This window comes from Lissotriton vulgaris, chromosome 2_1 (genome assembly GCF_964263255.1).
Source record: "Lissotriton vulgaris chromosome 2_1, aLisVul1.2, whole genome shotgun sequence".
NCBI classification, from domain to species: domain Eukaryota; kingdom Metazoa; phylum Chordata; class Amphibia; order Caudata; family Salamandridae; genus Lissotriton; species Lissotriton vulgaris.
In genome coordinates this window covers 1,558,014,580-1,558,035,852 of record NC_141687.1, presented here as the reverse complement: position 1 = coordinate 1,558,035,852, position 21,273 = coordinate 1,558,014,580, and the positions used below count along the sequence as shown (strand labels likewise).

The 21,273-nt window shown below is 44.2% G+C and overlaps 1 protein-coding gene across 1 annotated transcript in view; it reads left to right on the top strand.

The window, feature by feature from the left end:
• Positions 1 to 21,273, top strand: part of LCT (lactase) — a 228,942-nt gene that overhangs the window by 147,254 nt on the left and 60,415 nt on the right. The gene's annotated exons all lie outside the window — the stretch shown is intronic.

Here is a 21,273-nt window from a genome sequence, read left to right as displayed (position 1 = left end):
GGTGTTCCACTGCAACACCCATTGTTTTTGACGTTGCCCAATATTTACAAGGGTGGCGTAAATGTAGGGCAGAACCAAAATTAGGACCAGGCAAAACCTGGTCTTACCCTGGTGAAACGAGGAGAAATGTTTAATTTCTCCTCGTTTTTGCTGTTTTCATGTGTGCTGCATTCTGCAGAACACATGGAAACTGCAAAACGCCAATGACTGATTATGTGCAGGAAAGTGTCCCCTCCTGCACATAAAAAATCATTTAAAAAATGACGTTTTGCAACTTCTATGCATTGAGCAGCACACATAGAAGTTACAAAACACCATTTAAAGTTTGTTTATGGGCAGGAAGGGACTCCTTCCTGCACATAAACAATCTTCCCCTGCAATACAGACATCCTTGCACTCTGGTGCAAGTGTTTCTGCGTTGGCACTAGGCAGCTACATTTAGCGCCAGTGCAGAGGGAAAAGCAGGGCTGCACCAAATTGTTGTACATATAGTTCAGCTGTGCATTGCTAAAGTGACAGAGTGTGTCATTAGCCTTCTTGGCTTAACGACACGCTTGACCACTTTCCTTGTAAATCTGCCCCTAAGTTCAGTCGGCAAGAGCAACTAGGATGGGCTGAACTCCATTGTACATTGTTTCCAACATGTACTTTCTCTGAGGGTATCGTATAGGTGTTCTGAGATGCACGTTTTTCACTTCAGCTGAAGACGTTTCTAGTTATTCAGCACAGGTTTCACTTAACCAGGTCTAGTTACAGATGGACGAAGTAGGGGTCCCACACATGGCAACAGCTCCACAAAGTTTCTCCTAGCACCCCACAATTAACCAAGAGTTCCCCAGGTGTGTATCAAGTATCCTCATTTTCAGCACCTCTAAGCTATAATCTCCTCAGGCCTTAGGGGCAAGTTTCCCAGGAGGCTGCAAGATGTCCACAGCAACACAATGACATTGAGTATTTGCTTAGGGACACATTTCTACAGTTATGGTTCCAGTCATTGGTGGAGAGGTAGTAGCTAGAGGTAGGAATTAGTCTCACAGTAGTCTTTTGGCAAGTGAAGCAGGGAAGCTCGTCTGCAGGCAAACTAGCTACAACAGGTTCTTCTTCTTACCAGTTGTTTTCTAAGAAGTTATGACCCAAGCATGGGTTCCTAAAGGGATCATGCTAGCTTGTCACAGTTAAGTATGCCTGAGCCCCCTCGTAACTATTAACAAGTCCCAAACCAACTTTTGCAATGGTTTTACCTATTTTTCGTTTGGTGAGAATTTCCTTATGGCAGAAAAAAATGAAATATCACAGAATTATTTTCTCTGAAACACAAGATAGTGAAAGGTTCTTTTGGCAAGCCCACGCTTTCCCAACCATGTAAGACCACTCCATAGTTATAAAGCAAGACTCTCTCTTGAACAAAGCAATTTCAGCACCATTCAGAAGCACAAGACCCAACATTTTCCACCACCAAGGGTTTCAGTGAATCTGAGTGAGGAAAGCTGAGAAGGTGTTGGAATAATGAAGCACTTCACATCTTCAGCTCAGAAATATGCACCTACTAAAGTCCTTTCTTGAAGTTGAGTTGGGCAGGGCACACACATTCACTGCAAGTTTATTTGATTTTTTATCTATCCCAAAATGGAAAGTCTTTGATTCGCCTTGGGTGGTTAAAGAAATAATTGTCAACCCTCTCATCACCCAAAAACTCCAAAAGATCATTCATTGCAGTTTCCCGGTTTGGGCTCACTAGTCGAAAGTACATAAACAAAGTGAACATGATGAACATGAAATTATTTGCTATTTCAAGGTGTATGCAACTATTTAAAGACAAATTGCCTATTTAGGAGAGAATTATGTTTATGGGCAATGTCAGCTGAGCATCAAAAGTGTTGGTTGGGAGGCTTTCAAGTTCTATGAATATATATATATATATATATATATATATATATATATTCACTGAAAAAAACATATGTTTCAGACATGTTATAGTTAGGAATTAGCATTTAAAAAACCTTAGAAATTCACTGAAATAAACATAGGTTTTAGGGGTGTTATAGTTAGCTGGACACTTCACTCGTACAAAACCATTGAAATTCCTTCGTTATAGTTAGTTGTACTAACTATAAATCGCGCACCCGCAATCCACTGCTGATGATGTCACATATTACATCATTCATGACATGGTCAGTGGCATCACTGATGACATCTCAAATGATATCATTGATGACATCAGTGATGACATCACCCAGTGAATGTGGTTTGGTTGATATTTAAATAAGTATTATATATATAGGAATCTGCATTGAAGAATGAGTGGAAGTATTAGTGTCTGTATGAAGAATTTACTAGTAGTGTGATTGACTGTCTAAATGACTAATTTAAAGTGTCTCACTAAATATATGGGATAGTGATTAAAGTGTGTGAATATCTGTATCAATCTGTGTCTTGTTGTGTAAGCTACTGCATAAGTTGATTACTACCTATGTGAAACTCTATATTCGTTTTTAATAAGTTAAGTGACTATTTGTATGGGAGAGTGAATGTCTGTGTGGTTGGGTGGAAGGTGTGTGATTGTCCAAAGATTTGTAAATAGTTGATTTAGTAGGTATATGAGGTTATGACTGCAAGTGGAAATAGCTTTGAGGCGAGTAAGCTCAAGAAATACAGCACCAATCACAGCACCCAATACAGCATTGGAAAGGACAGTTGCAGCAGATGGACATAGACTATACAGCTGACCACCATATACATTACAAAGGTAAAAGAACCTTAAGGGTAAAGTAGTCCCTTGTGGGAGTGGGCGTTGTGCTGTCAGCGATGGGCACGGCAAACAAGCCTTCACAGTACTCCCTTGTGAACGTCGGCATTGTGAGAGGGGCGTGGCCAAAAAACAAACAGCAATGGGCGCAGGATTCACAGGGCGCGGCATTCACGCGGCATTACTGATAACCTTCACACTACTCCCTTGTGGGTGTGACTGTTCTGAGAGGGGCGTGGCCAAACAGCAATGTGCGTGGCATTCATGGGGCTTGGCATTCAGGCGGCATTACTGCTAAATGCTGCACCGAAAAACTTCCAAGAAACAAACCGAAAAACTTCCAAGAAACGAACCCTTTACAAGACTTCCTTATGGGCGTCTGCATTGTGCTACATAAGCTCACGCCTTAACATATTGATCCACGGCTCAGGCGGGGGCTGAAGTGAGGCAGCATAGCAGAGGAGATCACACACTTACCTATTTCACTGCCCAGAACTACAGCGGAAACACACTGTCACAGCTTAACATATTAGTCTGGTGCTTATGCGGGGCCTCAAGCCAGTCAGCCTACCAGCGGGGATCACACACTTGGCATTTACCACTGCCCTCAACTACAGCGGACAAACACGCACGCAGATGGAGACGCCAAACGCTTTCACAAATTGCTCCGGACCACAAGCGGGGCTTAAGGCGAATCATCGTACCAGCGGCCATTAAAAATTTTTCACAAAGTGATATTTCACACAAGCGCAGGCCTCACAAGCACGCTGTCACGCAATGCACTGTCAGCGCACATGGTTTTACAACAGCCACACAACGTCAGACACAACGCTGTTGGGGATTCTATAACCAAACCAACCTACTCCACAGCACCCAGAAGCTGCAAACGTTACCTCTGAGGAGCCACATATCACGAAGGCTCTTCCGAAACTTTACCGCTGAGGAGGTGCATATCACCAACAATCTTCCTAACAGTGCATGCACAAGCGGACGCCCATATTGCACAGAAATTAACAAGTAATGTTACCCTGTATGACCAACTTCACAAGACAGGTAAAAGACGACATACAAGCTCAATGGTAAAGAACGCTCAGAATCATCTTTCCGTTTGTCATACTTACGTAATTTTGATTCACTATTACAACCATTGCACACATTATATTTCATCCCCGGACAACGTCGGAACGGGCTACTAGTGAATGCATAAAGTAGTGTTGTATACGTGTGTAGGTGTGCTGCTGTGTAATGTCAATATAGTTGTATAAGTGTATTTAATAGTGTTGTATTGATGTTTGTCAACATGTATGAGTGAATCTATAGGTAAGTGTTTAGATGTGTTTGTAGATATACAAATCATTGTGTGGGTATTTAGGAAGTTGTTTTGGTGTGTCATTCTTTTAAAGATGGTACTTTATATTTTATAGTGAGTGATGAAAGGTTATACTAGTGTATGATGAGGTGTAACAGATTGTCATGTGGATGATGAAATCAGTGATGTCATCAGTGATGTCACTGACCATGTCATGAATGATGTAATATGTGACATCATCAGCAATGGATTGCGGGCCACAAGTTTTGATAATTTCGCAAAGATTCGTCAACCGAAGCCAAAGTTATGCGGATTTCCTATGGATAATAGGTCCTAACTATAACTACCTACTGGCACCCACCAGTAGGATATATATATATATATATATATATATATATAACCTACTGGCGGTCGCCAGTAGGTAGTTATAGTTAGGATTATTTTCAATAGGGAAATTGCCACATTCTATTGGGAATAACTTTGGCGCCGGTTGAGGAATCTGCCTGAAAATTTCCTCAGATTTGCCTCGCGCCGCTCCGGTCCTTGCCTGACAGTTTGGGGGTGATTCGTGAAGCGGGGGCCGAGAAAAAAAGGGGGGTCCCAAAATGTGTTTTCCCCATGTTAATTTCCATAGGGCGGTCAACCTCACTTTTAGCCCGAACGGCTGCATGGATTTCCACGAAACTTGGCAAAATTGTAGGGACTGGTAGCCCGATGTGCCTTTGCTATGTCTCAAGATATGTGCTCCAGTGGATTTTGAGTAATTTAGGTTAAAAAAAATGTATATATCTATAAGCGCGCCCCGGTGCGCCCACCGGGGCGCTAACCAGCGCGCTACGCGAGTTCGCGCGCGGAAACTTGATTGGCTCTCGGGTGTCTGTCAACATTCCAAACAGTCCGGAGCGGCCGCCATCTCGTGTCTCGGTAGGATAGAGACACAAGAGGTGGCAAAAACAAAGAGGGGAATGATCAAAAGGGGGCAGGATAGACCCCCCCTCTGACCCCGTAGGTTTGATGTGGGGGCCATTTCGATTTGCGCGGGGGGAGCGCCCGGTACGCGCACCAGGGAGTGGACCGGGGAGCGTACCATGGGGGAAAAAGAATGACAGAGTTTTTGAAAATGTAGCCTTTTTTATAAATTGGAGGTAGTTCTGAAAAGAACAGTTTTTTTTCTTCTTTTTGTTGTTTAATATTTTTTTATTGTTTTTTTGAACATTTTTTACTTTTTTTGGCTTTTCTGAACAGTTTTATATTTTTTTGTATTTTGTATGGGGAGAAACAAAAAAAAGGGAATTATAAACGGCTCAACGGGAGCAAAAAAAACAGGAAAAAAATTAGGGTTTCTTCGGGCACTTGTCGTTATCACCAGCAATGTTGATGAGGGTAATACTCTTCTCACCATAAGTAATTGTTTTGCCACAATATATGCAAACGAATTTGTAATCACCAAACTTAGTTTGTATATTTGGAACCATCTGACTTGCCTCTGGACCCGATGGAGTGTGTTCTTTGGTTGTTGAGGTGCTGGCAGACGATTGTGGAAGGTTTCTGCACAGTTCTCTCACCTCTGCTGCAGAATAGTTATTGGGGTACAATCGTTGCATGTGCCGAATCATTGTGTGATTCCCAAATGAATATTTTTTTGCAGGGTTCCCCTGGATAGTACAGCGCCACAGATGAGACAAGTCACCTTTGCAGCGTTTACCGTCTTTGCACCCCTTGGGATTTCAAAAAACTCCCATATAAAGTGCTCCCTAGGTTTATATGGGGCATTGTCTTCAGGCAGGAAATGCCTTCTCTGCCTTCTCTCCTCCTCCTCCTCCTCCTCTTCTTCTTCTTGACCACCAATGTGATGTTGTGGTGGTCCTTGTGGTGGTGGTGGTGGTGCTGCTGCTGCTACTGTAGCCATTTCTCTAACAATAGAAACAGGTCTTCCTCACTCAAACAACAAAGTGAGAATGAGGAAAAAAGGTGGGGGCTTTCATCATTTGGAAACCAAAAGTGTTCTGAACCAATGAAAAGTGTTATTTTCAGGTCACATGACCTGACGCGCTTACGCTACGTGCCCCGGGGCGCGCCCGGGGGCGCGTAGCGTAAGCGCGTTAGGGCGCGCCCTGGGGTGCTTCCGTAGCATGATCGTATGTGCTCCGGCGCTTCCGGGTGCGCTTACGCCGTGCGTCATAACACGCATCACGCGGCTACGCGATACGTCACGATGATGTTTTCGTTTGCGGCAATAGCGCTAACGGGGCGCTTACCGGTACACGAACCGGTGCGCGGCAAAACTGCGCTTACCGGTAAGCGCATCGGTACGCGCCCCGGGACCGCTCCGGGGCAAAAAAATAAAAAAATAAAAAATATATATACATAAAAAAATAGTATTACATAAATATACAATATAAAATTCATTATAAAAGATATTACATTTCATACCAAAAGAGATTTGCTATTAAAAAACCTATGAAATTCACTGAAAAAACCATAGGTTTCCCACCAGTTGTAGTTAGGAATTAGCATTTAAAAAACCTATTAAATTCACTGAAAAAACATAGGTTTCACACCAGTTATAGTTAGCTGGAAATTTTACTGACATAAAACCATTGAAATTCCCACGTTATAGTTAGTTGGACTCACTATAACTTGCGCGTGCAATGCACTGCTGATGACGTCACATATTACATCACTCATGACATGGTCAGTGACATCACTCATGACATCACTGATGACACCATCCTTGTGACAGAGTGACAGACCTCCTTTCACTGTAATGTAACCCTTGAAACACATATTCAAAAATAGAAACTAATTTTTTTTTTTTATGGAGATACCCATATCAGTTACAACAACCAATTCAGTAATTCCACCATCTATATACACATCTACTCATTTACAAACAGTTCAATATAGTCACTCATACATATACTCACTCATCATATGTAGTGATACACCTATACATCCTGTTACACACCGACAGTCATCCAAAAGTTACTCACACACATACTCACACATGCAAATAAACTATTGAACATCCATTTATTTGCATATAGAGCTATATACACACTACCACCTTACTTCTATTGAAATTTAAACATATTTATTCTCTTAAACAATCACTTATAGAAACACATACTTATTTAAACAGGAACTCTTACAATCTCTTACTCTCACATATACTCACTTATATACATCAATATTCACATATACTAGATTAAAACATATGTAGTTACTGATAAAGACACTAGTGAGACAGTCATTCACTCACTAACATACACATATATATACACACTCATCCACCTATACAGTCCTGCACATATGCTGTCTTCAAAATACATACAAACAGAGAGTCAGTCACTCATGCATCTATGTGCTAAGTAATACCCCCCCAAACCACATAGACGCTCATACTGATACTAAGAAAAACATCTAATAACCCATATACATACACATGTAGCTACTCACCAACCCATGCAGCCACTTATACACAAAGTGAAACACTAATACATATATTTAAATATTTAAACATTACTCACTAAAATTTATTTTTCAGAAGGACACACATTCACTGGATGGTGTCATCAGTGATGTCATGAGTGATGTCACTGACCATGTCATGAGTGATGTAATATGTGACGTCATCAGCAGTGCATTGCACGCGCAGGTTATAGTGAGTCCAACTAACTATAACGTGGGAATATATATATATATATATATATATATATTCAATGAAAAAACCATTGGTTTTAGGCCATATATAGTTAGGGATTTGCATTTACAAAACCTTATTTTACTCGTATAAAACCATTGAAATTCCATATATAGTTATAAGCGCTAACTATATATCGCGCACCCGCAATCCACTGCTGATGATGTCACATATTACATCATTCATGACATGGTTAGTGACATCACTGATGACATCACTGATGACATCTCAAATGACATCACTGATGACATCACTGAGGACATCATCCAGTGACTGTGTGTTTCTGTAAAGTTTAAATATGTTTTACATATTGAAGAATGAGTAGATGTAGAAGTGTCTGGATGAAGGATTTAGTAGGTGCGTGACTGACTGTATGAGTGAGTGATCAAATGTGTCTCACTAAGTGCATGGGTTAGTGACTAAACTGTCTTAATTTGTGCATCATTATGTCTGTTGTTCTGTAAACTGCTGCATGTGTTGATCAGTAGCTATATGAGTAACTGTATGGGTTATTCATTGGTTGTCCAAGTATTTGTATGGGAAACTGAGTGTGTGTGTATGGGTGGCTGGGAGGTGTGTGACTGTACATAGATGTGTGAGTAGTTGATTCACTATATGTATGGATTCAAAAGTGTATGTGGAAACAGCTGTATGGGCGGTTGACTGTGCATGAGTGTATTAGTGAGTGAATGGATATCTCAGTGCTACATGTCAAATTAAGTACATATGTAAAACACAGTACATGTGAGAGTTGACATCTATAAATAACTGTGCATAAGAGCCAGTGAATGTGTGAGTGGCTGTATGGATCATTGTGAACATGTATCAGAGATTGTATAAGAGAGTAAAGTAAATATGTGTTAGTATATGTTTGAATAAGTAAGGTGTGTATAACTGTATAGTTGAGAAAATGGAGGTGTGATTGATTTTTGGCATAACTGACTAGGTGTGTGAGTAACTCCATGGATGAGTGACAGTCTGTGACTGTCTGTTTACACTGATTGTATCTAAGGTTATATTAGAGTCTGAAGAGGTTCATGGTATTATCACATGAATGATATCATCAGTGATGTTATCAGTCATGTCAAATGAGATGTTTTCAGTGATGTCATCAGTGATGTCATTTGAGATGTCATCAGTGATGTCATCAGTGATGTCACTAACCATGTCATGAATGATGTAATATGTGACATCATCAGCAGTGGATTGCGGGTGCGCGATATATAGTTAGCGCTTATAACTATATATGGAATTTCAATGGTTTTATGCGAGTAAAATAAGGTTTTGTAAATGCAAATCCCTAACTATATATGGCCTAAAACCAATGGTTTTTTCATTGAATTTTCAAGGTTTTGTAAATGCAAATTCCTAAGTATATATCCACTATAACCTATGGTTTTTTCTGTGAATTTCATTGGTTTTTTAATAGCAAATATGAAAAGCTTTAAAATGTCAAGTACGTGATAGATAAAAACATTTTCGTATTTATGCACGCTGATGTGCTTTGAACGCTGCCCCCCCCCCTCCCCTCTTTTCTCTTAGTAGTACTCTCTCTTTGCAGATAGTGAACGGTAGTTAACGCAGGCCTTTGCCCCCGTTGTAATCCGTCGTGCCTGCTTGTCTCTCCATTTGATTGATTGTTATCCAAGCATTTACTGTTTTAGAATTGGTTCTCTTTGGATCATTCTCTATTTACAAACAAGCACAAAGTCGCAATACTCTGTTTAGTCTTTGCAGATAGTGAAAAATCGTGTAAAAAAATAAAAGTAATCGAGCAAAATCAGTAGGCCACTAATTGGATCTCTTTTTGACCTCGCTAAAATAGAAATATTAGGAACAACCCTTCATGAGAAATACGAAAATAGTGAGATGAACTGAGCTCCACACCATGAGGGCTGCAAGACAGCTCGACTCCGTCACCCACCCCGCCCAAAATAACGACAAACCCTATGCAAATATTAAAAATATAGACAACACACCAGCAAAGAAACAGGGTAAAACATTTTATTAAATAACTATTTACATAACTATTTTATACTTTTTATTGCCCGATCCGGCTAGCTCAATCGATCGAGCATGAAACTCATGCACTCTGATAGCAAGCGTTGCTACTGATGCTATGCAGACCAAAACTGGTTTTCAGTTTGTACATTTTTCTAGATTTTTCAATCCAAGGTTGGTTGACTTTGTAGAACGATGGCTTCAGATTTTCAACATACGGTGTGGTGGCGCGGACTGGGAGGGGGCGCTTCGCTCCTGCCCCCTCCCCAAGTAAGTTTTTCATACGTGAAAGTACGTTAATGGTTTTGGTCCCTGAGTTGCTTCAATGTCACTGCCATTCTCAAATGGCATAAGTTCTGGATGTTGGGTGCCATAGTTAAGAGTTCTGAGCAGTGCTTGTAACACTGTCTGAAGCTTATTTCCACCTACTGCAGCTTCACTATTCTCAAAGTAAGTGAGTGTCGTTTGTGGACCTGACTGCATTAGAAAACAATGTGATATGTTACCTTCCTAAACAGCTTGACGGAGGCCCCTGAGGGGCGGTGTGATGGCCATGGACTCGGAGAAGACGCTTGGCTCCGACACCCTCCCCAAGTCTTATAGCACTGGTGTAGCCTGAGATCGCCCCCGACATAAGCGGCCGGCTCCCGGGGTCCGGCGGAACTTTTTGCCTTTTGATGACTCTTCAATTCTGGACCTTGTCCCACAATCCGTTTGACCTGAAGACACGCTGTAGTGGGGCGCCCCTTTACCGTTTCAGTTGCCATTCCGCCCGCTTTTGCTACACTGTGCCTCTTCCGCCATTCTGCTGTTTACCGCCCGCTCTTGCGACTACAGCGTCTCGCTCATCATGTAGTTGAGTTGCTCCCGCTCTTGCGGTGCAGCGATAGGCGGCTGCCACAGGACTCTCAAAATGGCGGCCGACTCTTCGGTTTTGGGCCTGGTCCACTAAAATGGCCCTGGGACACCTTTGAACTCGGACGCTTCCCTGATAGGGCTTGGGTCCCATTCTCGAAAGCGTCCCCTCAGCCGTGAAGATTCTACAAAAGTCTTGGGGGCCTCCGACTCCAGCAGGCTTCTGGTGGGGAGCGGCTGCCATGATTGCTCATGGAATGGCCACGACGGAGCTACGAGATGGTAGTGCTCTCATGCTGACGCCAGCTTTAGTCTGAAACATCCAGAAACACTTTAGACTACCAATTCGATCAGTTCCGGTAGCGCCCCAACATGACCCGGAAGAGAAGAACTTGCCCTCCCCTCTTTGACTGATGGTTCTTCTTGCCTGTCCCCTCTGTTGTCATTTAACAGAACTTTTTGGACTGCTGAAAGGGGTTGTGTTCCGAACGCTGGTTGGTGGAGACATTTTGACTATATTCTTGACCTACGTTGTCGCGTAATGCGTTATATGACACGCCGCGTTAGCGCACCCGGAAGTGATCCGAGGCGCGGCGCGCAGCGCGTAACGTAAGCATAACAGGTCATGTGACTTGTTAATAAAACTTTTCATTGGTTCATTTTGCTTTTGTTATTTTAATGATGAAAAGCTCGGTCATATGACCTAAAAATTACGCTTTTTATTGTTTTCGAACATTATTTTTTTTAAAACATATATGTTATAATATTCCAGGCTAATGTACTTTCCCGGAAAATTTACAACTGTCCTGCAAGTAAAATATATTCCTTTTTCGAGAAAAAGGGCGTTTCTTCGTTCCATGACGGAGCCGTTGAGTAAAAGAGACTCAGCCTGCTGTCTTAGTCGCCGATACGCCTGATTATCAGATTCTTATCGATCACTTTATGTTGCAGAAATGAAAAACACAACTGCCCTTGACCATTTATCTTTACTGCGTTCCTACATATTATACCTTTTATCCGTCATGTAATTGGACTGCTTTATTTCACTTGCCTTTTACTGATTCGAAAACAGTGACTAAAAGTAAAAACTTTACCAATGTAAATACTACTACCGTGTTTTGTTTTAAAAACCTTTATTGTGAAAATGTCAGTATACAAATACGGGCCTATAACCACGTGGGCCGGCCACGGAGCAAACTGAAATCGTATATGATGAGGAGACATTTACACTGTAGAGGAACGTAACGAGCGGGCCATTAGGTTGCAAGAACAAAGGTGTCTAACAATTGCGGAATCGGTGGACGTACATTTTGTAATTAAAATACGACAGGGCCACTTACAATAACATTTTCTAGATATACATTTGCGGGCAAGGAGTTACGAGTCCCATTTATACCGGCGCCATTTTGTGCGAGGCCGGGCAGGTCCAAGATATAGTCAAAATGTCTCCACCAACCATCGGCCAGACCAGAACCCCTTTCGGCCCTTTATGCTACAAGATGGTGTCTTCCATTCAGAAAATATTGTTGGCAGCATTTTGAAAGGAAACAGAAACAGCCGTTCTCCTAGTGAGTTTCACATTGTTACATTTAGGAAGAATGTTGAAGAGTAGTATGTGGAAAATCTGAAGCCATTTTTCTACAAACTCTCAATCAGACTTGGATAGAAAAAAAAATCCTGAAGAATGTACAAACTGAAAACCAATTTTTGTCTGTATAGCATCAACAGCAACGCTTGAGTCAGCTTTGTGTCAAGCCGCCATTTTCATTCAATCAATAGCGTCCCCCTGCACACATTCAGGGACCTGGTCGTGTCTTCAGATGAAACGGATTGTAGGAAAAGAAGCAGAAAGGAAAAGGAAAAAAGTTCTGCCGGACCTCGGGAGCCGGCCGCCTATGTCATGTGCGACCTTTGGCCACACCAGGGCAATAGTGAAGCTGCAGCAGGTGCAAATAAGCTTCAGACAGTCTTACAAGCACTGCTCAGAAATCTCAACTGAGGCACTCAACATCCAGGACTTGCCATTCGGATCTTGGCGCCTTGTGCTGGTTCCGACCTATTCACACATCGGTCCACTACTGACATCACCTCATAAGCCAACGGGGCACCCCACGCCGACTTTCGGCGCAGCATTGTAGGATGGCCACACCAGTGCGGCAGCTTGCTGGACACCACCTCGGTGCCATCCGGATCTCGGCGCGTTCGAGTCACTGTGCCGGAAGAGTGACCGGAACTCAGCTGAACACGCCGTCTTTCGGCGCAGCATTGTAGGATGGCCACACCAGTGCGGCAATTTGCTGGACACCACCTCGGTGCCATCCGGATCTCGGCGCGTTCGAGTCACTGTACCGCAAGAGTGACCGCAACTCAGCTGGACACGCCGTCTTTCGGCGCAGCATTGTAGGATGGCCACACCAGTGCGGCAATTTGCTGGACACCACCTCGGTGCCATCCGGATCTCGGCGCGTTCGAGTCACTGTACCGCAAGAGTGACCGCAACTCAGCTGGACACGCCGTCTTTCGGCGCAGCATTGTAGGATAGCCACACCAGTGCAGCAACTTGCTGGACACTAACTCGGTGCCATCCGGATCTCGGCGCGTTGTGCTGCCTTCGGCCTATTCGCACATCGGTCGCTACTGACGCCGCCTCACGTGCCAACGGATTTTCTACGCTTTTTGTAGCCCTATGCCGCATAACAGGTCATGTGACTTGTTTATAAAACTTTTCATTGGATCATTTTACTTTTGGTTTCCTAAAGATGGAAGGCTTGGTCATATGACCTAAAAATAACACTTTTCATTGGTTTAGAACATTTTTTTTTCCCAAACGATGAAAGCCCCACCTTGTTTCTGGATCATTCAGACTGAAGCTGGCGTCAGCATGAGAGCACCACCATCTCGTGGCTCCGTCGTGGTCATTCCGCGAGCAATCATGGCAGCCGCTCCCCACCGGAAGCCTGCGGGAGTCGGGGGCCCCCAAGACTTTTGTAGAATCTTCACGGCTGAGGGGACGCTTTTCGAGAATGGAGCCCAAGCCCTAGCAGGCAAGCGTCCGAGTTCCAAGGTGTCCCAGGGCCATTTCAGTGGACCAGGCCCAAAACCGAAGAGCCGTCCGCCATTTTAAGAGTCATGTGGCAGGCGCCTATCGCTGCACTGCAAGAGTGGGAGCAACTCAACAACATGGTGAGCGAGACGCTGTAGCCGCAAGAGCGGGCGCAACTCAGCTGGATGGCCGCCACCTGGGGAGGCCTGTTCACGCCGCCTCCCCCACGCCCCCCCCCCCCCCGGGCCACCGCACGCAAATTTTCGGAGCAGCATTGTAGGATACCAAAACCAGTGCGGCAGTTTACTGGACATCACCTGGGTGCCATCAACATCTCAGCGCGTTCTGCTGCCTTGGGACTATTCGCACAACAGACCGCTACTGACGAGGCCTCCCCCCGCCCCACCCGGGACGCCCCACCCAATTTTCGGAGCAGCATTGTAGGATCCCAAAACCAGTGCGGCACCCAGGCGACATCACCTGGGTGCCGTCCAGAACTCTGCACGTTGTGCTGCCTTGGGACTATTCGCACAAAAGACAGCTTCTGACCATTGTTGCTTTTTTGGGTGAAAAATGTTTAAATGTTTTTACAGTTTTTGTTCCGTTCATTATAGTTAAATGTTAATAAAGTTTTAAAATCTAACTTTGTTGGAGTGCTATATATGTTTAAAAAATCGAGTGAATGGGGCCTTGAATCGGGTTATTGTCATGTGTGGGCTTTGCAAGTGTACTGCTACAAGATCGGACATTTCAAACTCAAATGCACGTTCTTTTTCTTACCTTTCCGAAGCATGGAGCGCAATAGCAGGCAGAGAAAGGGTGATGCACGTGTTGAACACTGCCTGGCCTGGCAAGTTGCTGGCAGTGCCCCCCCCGCCCGCTCCTGAAAGAGGGCACACACACACCGCCGCCCCGAGTACTTCACAAATCTTTAAAAGACCATGCGCTTGTTCATGAGGCTTAAATGGTTTATCACCCCTTCTAGAACCCCTGCATCGACCCTCTGACGTTTCCTGGAAGAATTAGCACGTAACACAATACCAAGCCCTGTCAGCTGAAACCCCCGAGAAATCATGGGGCATATTATCAAGGGGGGCTATTTCCGCTTTTTGGGCTTTAAAAGCCAAAAAAAAAAGAGATAAAATTATCTCCCTATTACCAAGCTGTCGCTAACACCAGTTAGTGACAGCTAAAAGGTGATAGCGACCATCTTGGGCCCCGCTTTGCATATCAGTGATATTTATCACTAATGGCATGCAAAGTGGGCGTGCCAAGATTTTAGCGACTGGAAACAGTCCCTAACCATCGCTATCTCCTATTACCAACTTTTGGAGATATTCGCGCTAAGCGCGAATATCTCCAAAACCTAACACCTGCCCTGAGCAGTTTTAGCCATGTTATCCAATGGGAAGTGGATAACATGGCTAAGAGCATTTGCTGGATAATGCATGAATATCGCTGACTTTTCAACGATATTCATGCATTGCGGCCGTTTTTTATCGCATTTGCGATAAACCTTGCTAATAGCAAGGTTTATGTGCGATAAAATTCGCCGATGTGCGGCGATAATTTTTGTCTCTAAACAAGTTAGAGACAAAAATTATCGCTAGTTGTTGGTAATATGCCCCCGGGTTTTGGCTTGCAGGAATCGGGAGGCGGGAGACTAGCACTGAAATCAGTAGTCTCACGCCTGAATCGGGAGGGTTGGCATGTCTGGATACTCTACAGCTGGGGCCATAAACTACATCCGCAGGGCTAGGTGATAGCCTAGGTCCGGCCTAGACAATCGGACACAGAGGAAGAGGAGTGTCAGAGGGTGCGGTAGTGAATAGGGTGAAAGGGTGGTGTCGGGCGGGCACAGGGTGTGATTCTCAGAGAAGAGCAGCGTAGATGGGGGGAAGTATATGGCCCATGCATGAGAGAAACAGCGGGGGTGACCAGTGCGTGGGGGAGATGCTTGCGAGGGTGGGGAGCCATGCTGAGGATCGGCGGCGTGCAGAGAGTGGCCCTGGTCAAGGCATCTAAAATGGCTGCCGTGCACGACAAAATTGTGGCATTGGACAAAAACGCAAGATGGCGCAGACAATGTTTATCAATAAGGATTCATTTATAACAAAATATTTACTCGCAGTGACAAAATGGTGGTCAACACTTCCTGATTTCCATCGAATCGAACGTTAATAAACGTCACGCAGCAAAAAAAAAAAAAAAAGCTCACGCACAGAGCAGTTTTTAGCCATGTTATCCAATGGAAGGTGGATAACATGGCTAAGAGCATTTGCTGGATAATGCATGAATATCGCTGACTTTTCAGCGATATTCATGCATTGTGGCCGATGTGCGGCGATAATTTTTGTCTCTAAACAATTAAAACGAAGCACAAAATGGCGAATTCCCGTTTCGCTACCAGTTTGTGGCCCAGTTCGCGGCCCGTGAAGCGCTTCTACCGTGAAAAATCATATTTTTTTTATTTTCCCCACGGGACCCTTTAATAACCCCAACAACATTCCTAGGGGGTCAAGAGGGGTATACCTTGCCCCCTTTCAATAAATTCCCCCTTCGTTTTTCACCTCTTCTTCTCTCTCGATCCTACCGAGAGATAAGATGGCGGCCGCTCCGGACTGTTTAGAATGTTGACAGACACCGGAGAGCCAATCAGCTTTCTGTTATCCAATGGAAGGTGGATAACATGGCTAAGAGCATTTGCTGGATAATGCATGAATATCGCTGACTTTTCAGCGATATTCATGCATTGTGGCCAATGTGCGGCGATAATTTTTGTCTCTAAACAATTAAAACGAAGCACAAAATGGCGAATTCCCGTTTCGCTACCAGTTTGCGGCCCAGTTCGCGGCCCGTGAAGCGCTTCTACCGTGAAAAATCATTTTTTTTTATTTTCCCCACGGGACCCTTTAATAACCCCAACAACAATCCTAGGGGGTCAAGAGGGGTATACCTTGCCCCCTTTAATTAAATTCCCCCTTCGTTTTTCACCTCTTCTTCTCTCTCGATCCTACCGAGAGATAAGATGGCGGCCACTCCAGACTGTTTAGAATGTTGACAGACACCGGAGAGCCAATCAGCTTTCTGCGCGCAAAGTTCCGTTTCGTGAAAAGTAAGCGGACCGGATCGCTGCCCGGAGCGCTGTTACAGATATATATCTTGTTTTGAACGTTAATTTCTCAAAAACTACTGGAGCACATATATTGAGACCTAGCAAAGGCACATCGGGCTAACAGTCCCTACAATTTTGCCAAGTTTCGTGCAAATCCATTCAGCCGTTCGAGCTAAAAGTGAGTCCAACCGCCCTATGGAAAAATGAATGGGAAAAACGCGTTTTGGGACCCCCCTTTTTTCTCGGCCCCCCTTGACGAAACCCCACCAAATTTTCAGGGGCTGCTCAGAAACAAAATGTGCCATTTTCCTGAAAATTTCAGCCGATTCCGTCCACAAACGCCAAAGTTATTAGACATAGAATTTTCAAAAATCTCATAGGGAAAAAATCCTAACTATATATACCTACTGGCGATAGCCAGTAGGTAATATATATATATATATATATATATATATATATATATATATATATTCACTAAAAAAAACATAGGTTTCACACCAGTTATAGTTAGCTGGACATTTCACTCATACAAAACCATAGAAATTCCCCCGTTATAGTTAGTTCAGCTAACTATAACTATAAGCGAGAATAAGGAAAAAAGGTGGGGGCTTTCATCATTTGGAAAACAAAACTGTCCTGAACCAATGAAAAGTGTTATTTTCAGGTCACATGACCCAGGGCTTTTATCATTTGAAAACCAAAACTATTCTGAACCAATGAAAAGTGTTATTTTCAGGTCACATAACCCGACGCGCTTACGCTGCGCGCCCCGGGGCGCGCCCCGGGGCGTGCCCCGTGTCGTTTACCTAGCGCGATCGTATGCGCTCTAGTGCTTCTGGGTGCGCTTACGCCGTGCGTATCACGCGGACGCGGCTATGCGATATGTCACAATGATGTTTTCGTTCGCGGCATTAGTGCTAACGAGCGCTCACCGGTACGCGCACCGGGGTGCGCCGTAAGACTGCGCTTACCGGTGCACTCACCGGTACGCGCACCAGGAGCGCTCCGGGGCAACAAAATAAAAAAATTTAAAAAACATGAACAATATACATGAACCATGTCATGAGTGATGTAATATGTGACGTCATCAGCAGTGCATTGCAGGCGCGCAAGTTATAGTGAGCCCAACTAACTATAACATGGTAATTTCAATGGTTTTATGTCAGTAAAATTTCCAGCTAACTGTAACTGGTGTGAAACCTATGTGGTTTTTTCAGTGAATATATATATATATATATATATATATATATATATATATATATATATATATATATATATATATATATATATATATATATATATATATATATATTTATATATATTACCTACTGGCGGTCGCCAGTAGGTATATATAGTTAGGATCTTTTCTCTATGGGATTTTTGAAAATTCTATGTCTAATAACTTTGGCGTTTGTGGACGGAATTGGCTGAAATTTTCATGAAAATTGAACATTTTGTTTCTGAGCAGCCCCTGACTATTTGGGGGGGTTTCATCAAGGGGGGCCGAGAAAAAAGGGGGGTCCCAAAACGCGTTTTTCCCATGTTAATTTCCATAGGGCGGTTGGCCTCACTTTTAGCTCGAACGGCTGAATGGATTTGCACGAAACTTGGCAAAATTGTAGGGACTGTTAGCCCGATGTGCCTTTGCTAGGTCTCAATATATGTGCTGCAGTGGATTTTGAGTAATTTAGGTTAAAAAAAAAAGATATATATCTGGGCGGAGCCTAACCACACATCTGATCTGATTGGCTGTCAGCACTTCATCCAAGAAGTGTTGGCAGCCATCTTGGGACCAATATACATGATAGCACCTCATTAAAAAGCATTGTAGTTAGGGCAAGATGGCCGCTGAAGGTGCAAGATGGCCGCTGAAGCTCTGTAGGAGTCAGTCGCTCACTGACCCCTCTCCGACCTAAAGCACAAACTCAGGCAATGGAGCTTTGAAAACAGCATGCAATCGGCTTTTTGGAATCAACAGACAGGAAACGCTTCTGTGAGATTAATTCACGGCGGAATCGTTGGCCTCACACGAGCATTTTTGAAAGCGAAATCGATCTATTTCAAACTCCTCGAGGCACTTATGGCAGAGATGGGGACCCGAGGCAAAGATAAGCACCTGCAGCAGCAACAACAGCCCATATCTAGTGGAGCGTATAAGGAGATACCGCAGAAAGAAGCTGGAAGAACGGGCACAATTCCTAAAATAAAGGCACCATCTACCAGCAAAAGAACTACCCCCACAGTCTCTACGATCACCAAAGCACAGATGCGCAAACTGGAGAAAGCCAGTGATAAAGAGAAGGGGGTCAGCCAAAGTAAAGAGGCAAGAGGCAGCATTATCACCCCAGCGGCGCGAGAAACATCAGATAAGAAGAAAAATGAAGTTACCTACCGACAACCATCGATGTCCGAAGTTTTCAGTGCTAAAGCTCCGCCAGAGGCACCGGGCTCGGCCACAGCAGTCTCACTTTCCACGGCACCAGGACCGGCTGCTGACACAGCTCAGAGCGTCCTCGAGGACGCAAGCGGCGGGGTTGCTAAGCAACCAGAGTTCACGGAGCTCACGCTTCCCGCGGAACGCCGCGTAGAGGCTCAGCCAGACGCTGTGGAACGGGAACTGATGCAGGAGAGGCAGAATGAAGGTCGGGAGTTGGAAAAAGAGGTGAGAGAGGCTGATGGCGGGGTAAGGACATCGGGGATGTCAAACACTGGTCAAATGCTAGAAGCATTGATAGAAGTGGAAGCCGAAATGCGAGAGGAGCAGATTCAGGCTCAGAGAAAAGAAAACACTGCGCTGGGTGAGGTCACTGCAAGCCCTAAACTGGATAATAACATGATAGAGGTGGATCTAACAGAAGGGGCTGAGGGGGATAGGTTCTTCTCTGTTCCAGAAGAATCGGAATCCACACTTGCAAGTAGCGATGAGGAAAGGGACTCAATGGACTCAGACTCAAGCTCTGATGACAGTGGCAGCTCCAGGGGAAGAGGTACACCAAAAAAGGCGGAAAATGACTGGGAGCTCACATAAGGGTACACAAAAGAAGCTCGTGTGGGATTACTCCGCTACCTCCAATATGTATAAAGACGATGAGCAAGAGCTTCAAAATGGTGGAGGAAAATTGGACTTAATGTTTGCCACATTAAAACAGATACAAATGGAGGCGAGAGCTGAAAGTCGGAGGGCCAGACATGATACGAAAAAAATCCAAGCCTCAATCAGGAAAATAAATAAAAAGTTTGAAGAAGTGGAGGAAAGAGTCACTGAAGTTGAAGAAAGAACTGGTAGACTAGAAGACGAGGTAACTGATTGGCAATCATCTAGAGAGGAACAGACTAAGAAAGTGGAAGACCTACAGTGGAAGGTGGAGGACTTGGAGAATCGCCAGAGGCGTAATAATGCCAGGCTCCTCGGAATAGAGGAAGGGATTGAGGGGCAGGATCCCAGAGGTTTCGTCGTCAAGCTATTAAAAGGAGCCTTCCCAGAGGTCCCATGGAACTGGGAACAAGAAGTGCAGAGAGCCCATAGATACCCACTTTTTGTAAGGAAAACTCAGAAAGAAGGCTCAGGAGCTCTACCCAGGGCTATGTTGGTATTTTTTGGCAACTTCCTGGCAAGGCAAGAACTAATGGAGAAAGCCAGGCCTGATGCCAAAAAAACGGTGGAAGGAATAACTTTCTTTGCGAGACCGGACTTCTGCCACATAACAGTGGAGAGACGTTGGAGGCTCAGACAGCTGATTAATGCATTTCAGTCACAAGGAGCAGAGGCCTATCTGATGTTCCCAGCAAAGTTAAAGGTTATTTCAGCGGGCCGCACTAGAATGTTTTTTTCTGAGATCAAAGCGGGTGAATTCCTGTCAGAATTAAAAGAACAAGGGGGTGCCAGTAGAAAATAGTCAGGGAAGGGAGCAGAAGAAGCTCAAAATATGAAGATACAAAAGTTGGACAACCTACCAAGCCTGACAAATAGAAGTAGTACTAGACAAGAGGGGAGGAGAGGGGGAGTGACTCTACAACGCTAAGCGGACACACATAGGTCAGGGATGACCTATTTGCCTGTCACAGGGGGGGAGGGGCAGCAGCAGGGGTGGGGGGGTTTAAAGGGGGGGAGGGGAAGGGAAGAATTCACGGGGAAAAGGTGTTGGTGTAAGTTAATGCAGATTTGTAAGGAGTGTAGCGATGCAGTAAAAGAATACATAGAAAAAGACAAAAAATTAGCTGAGGCGCTGGTAAATGTTAAACTAGAGTTATGGCACTTAGGATAATGTCAATTAATATCTGTGGGTTAAACAACTTGGAGAAAAGACAGAAGTTCTCCGCGCTGCTGCGATACTGGAAAATCGATATAACCTGTATACAGGAAACGCACGTAGCAGTTGATGATAAATTTTTGCTTGGTCAGATGGGGTTGGAGATCCTTGCTAACACAGGACAAAAAGAGCGAAATAAGGGGGTGGCAGTCCTGGCCAAAAAAGGGGTGGTTAAAATTAAAAAGAAAAAA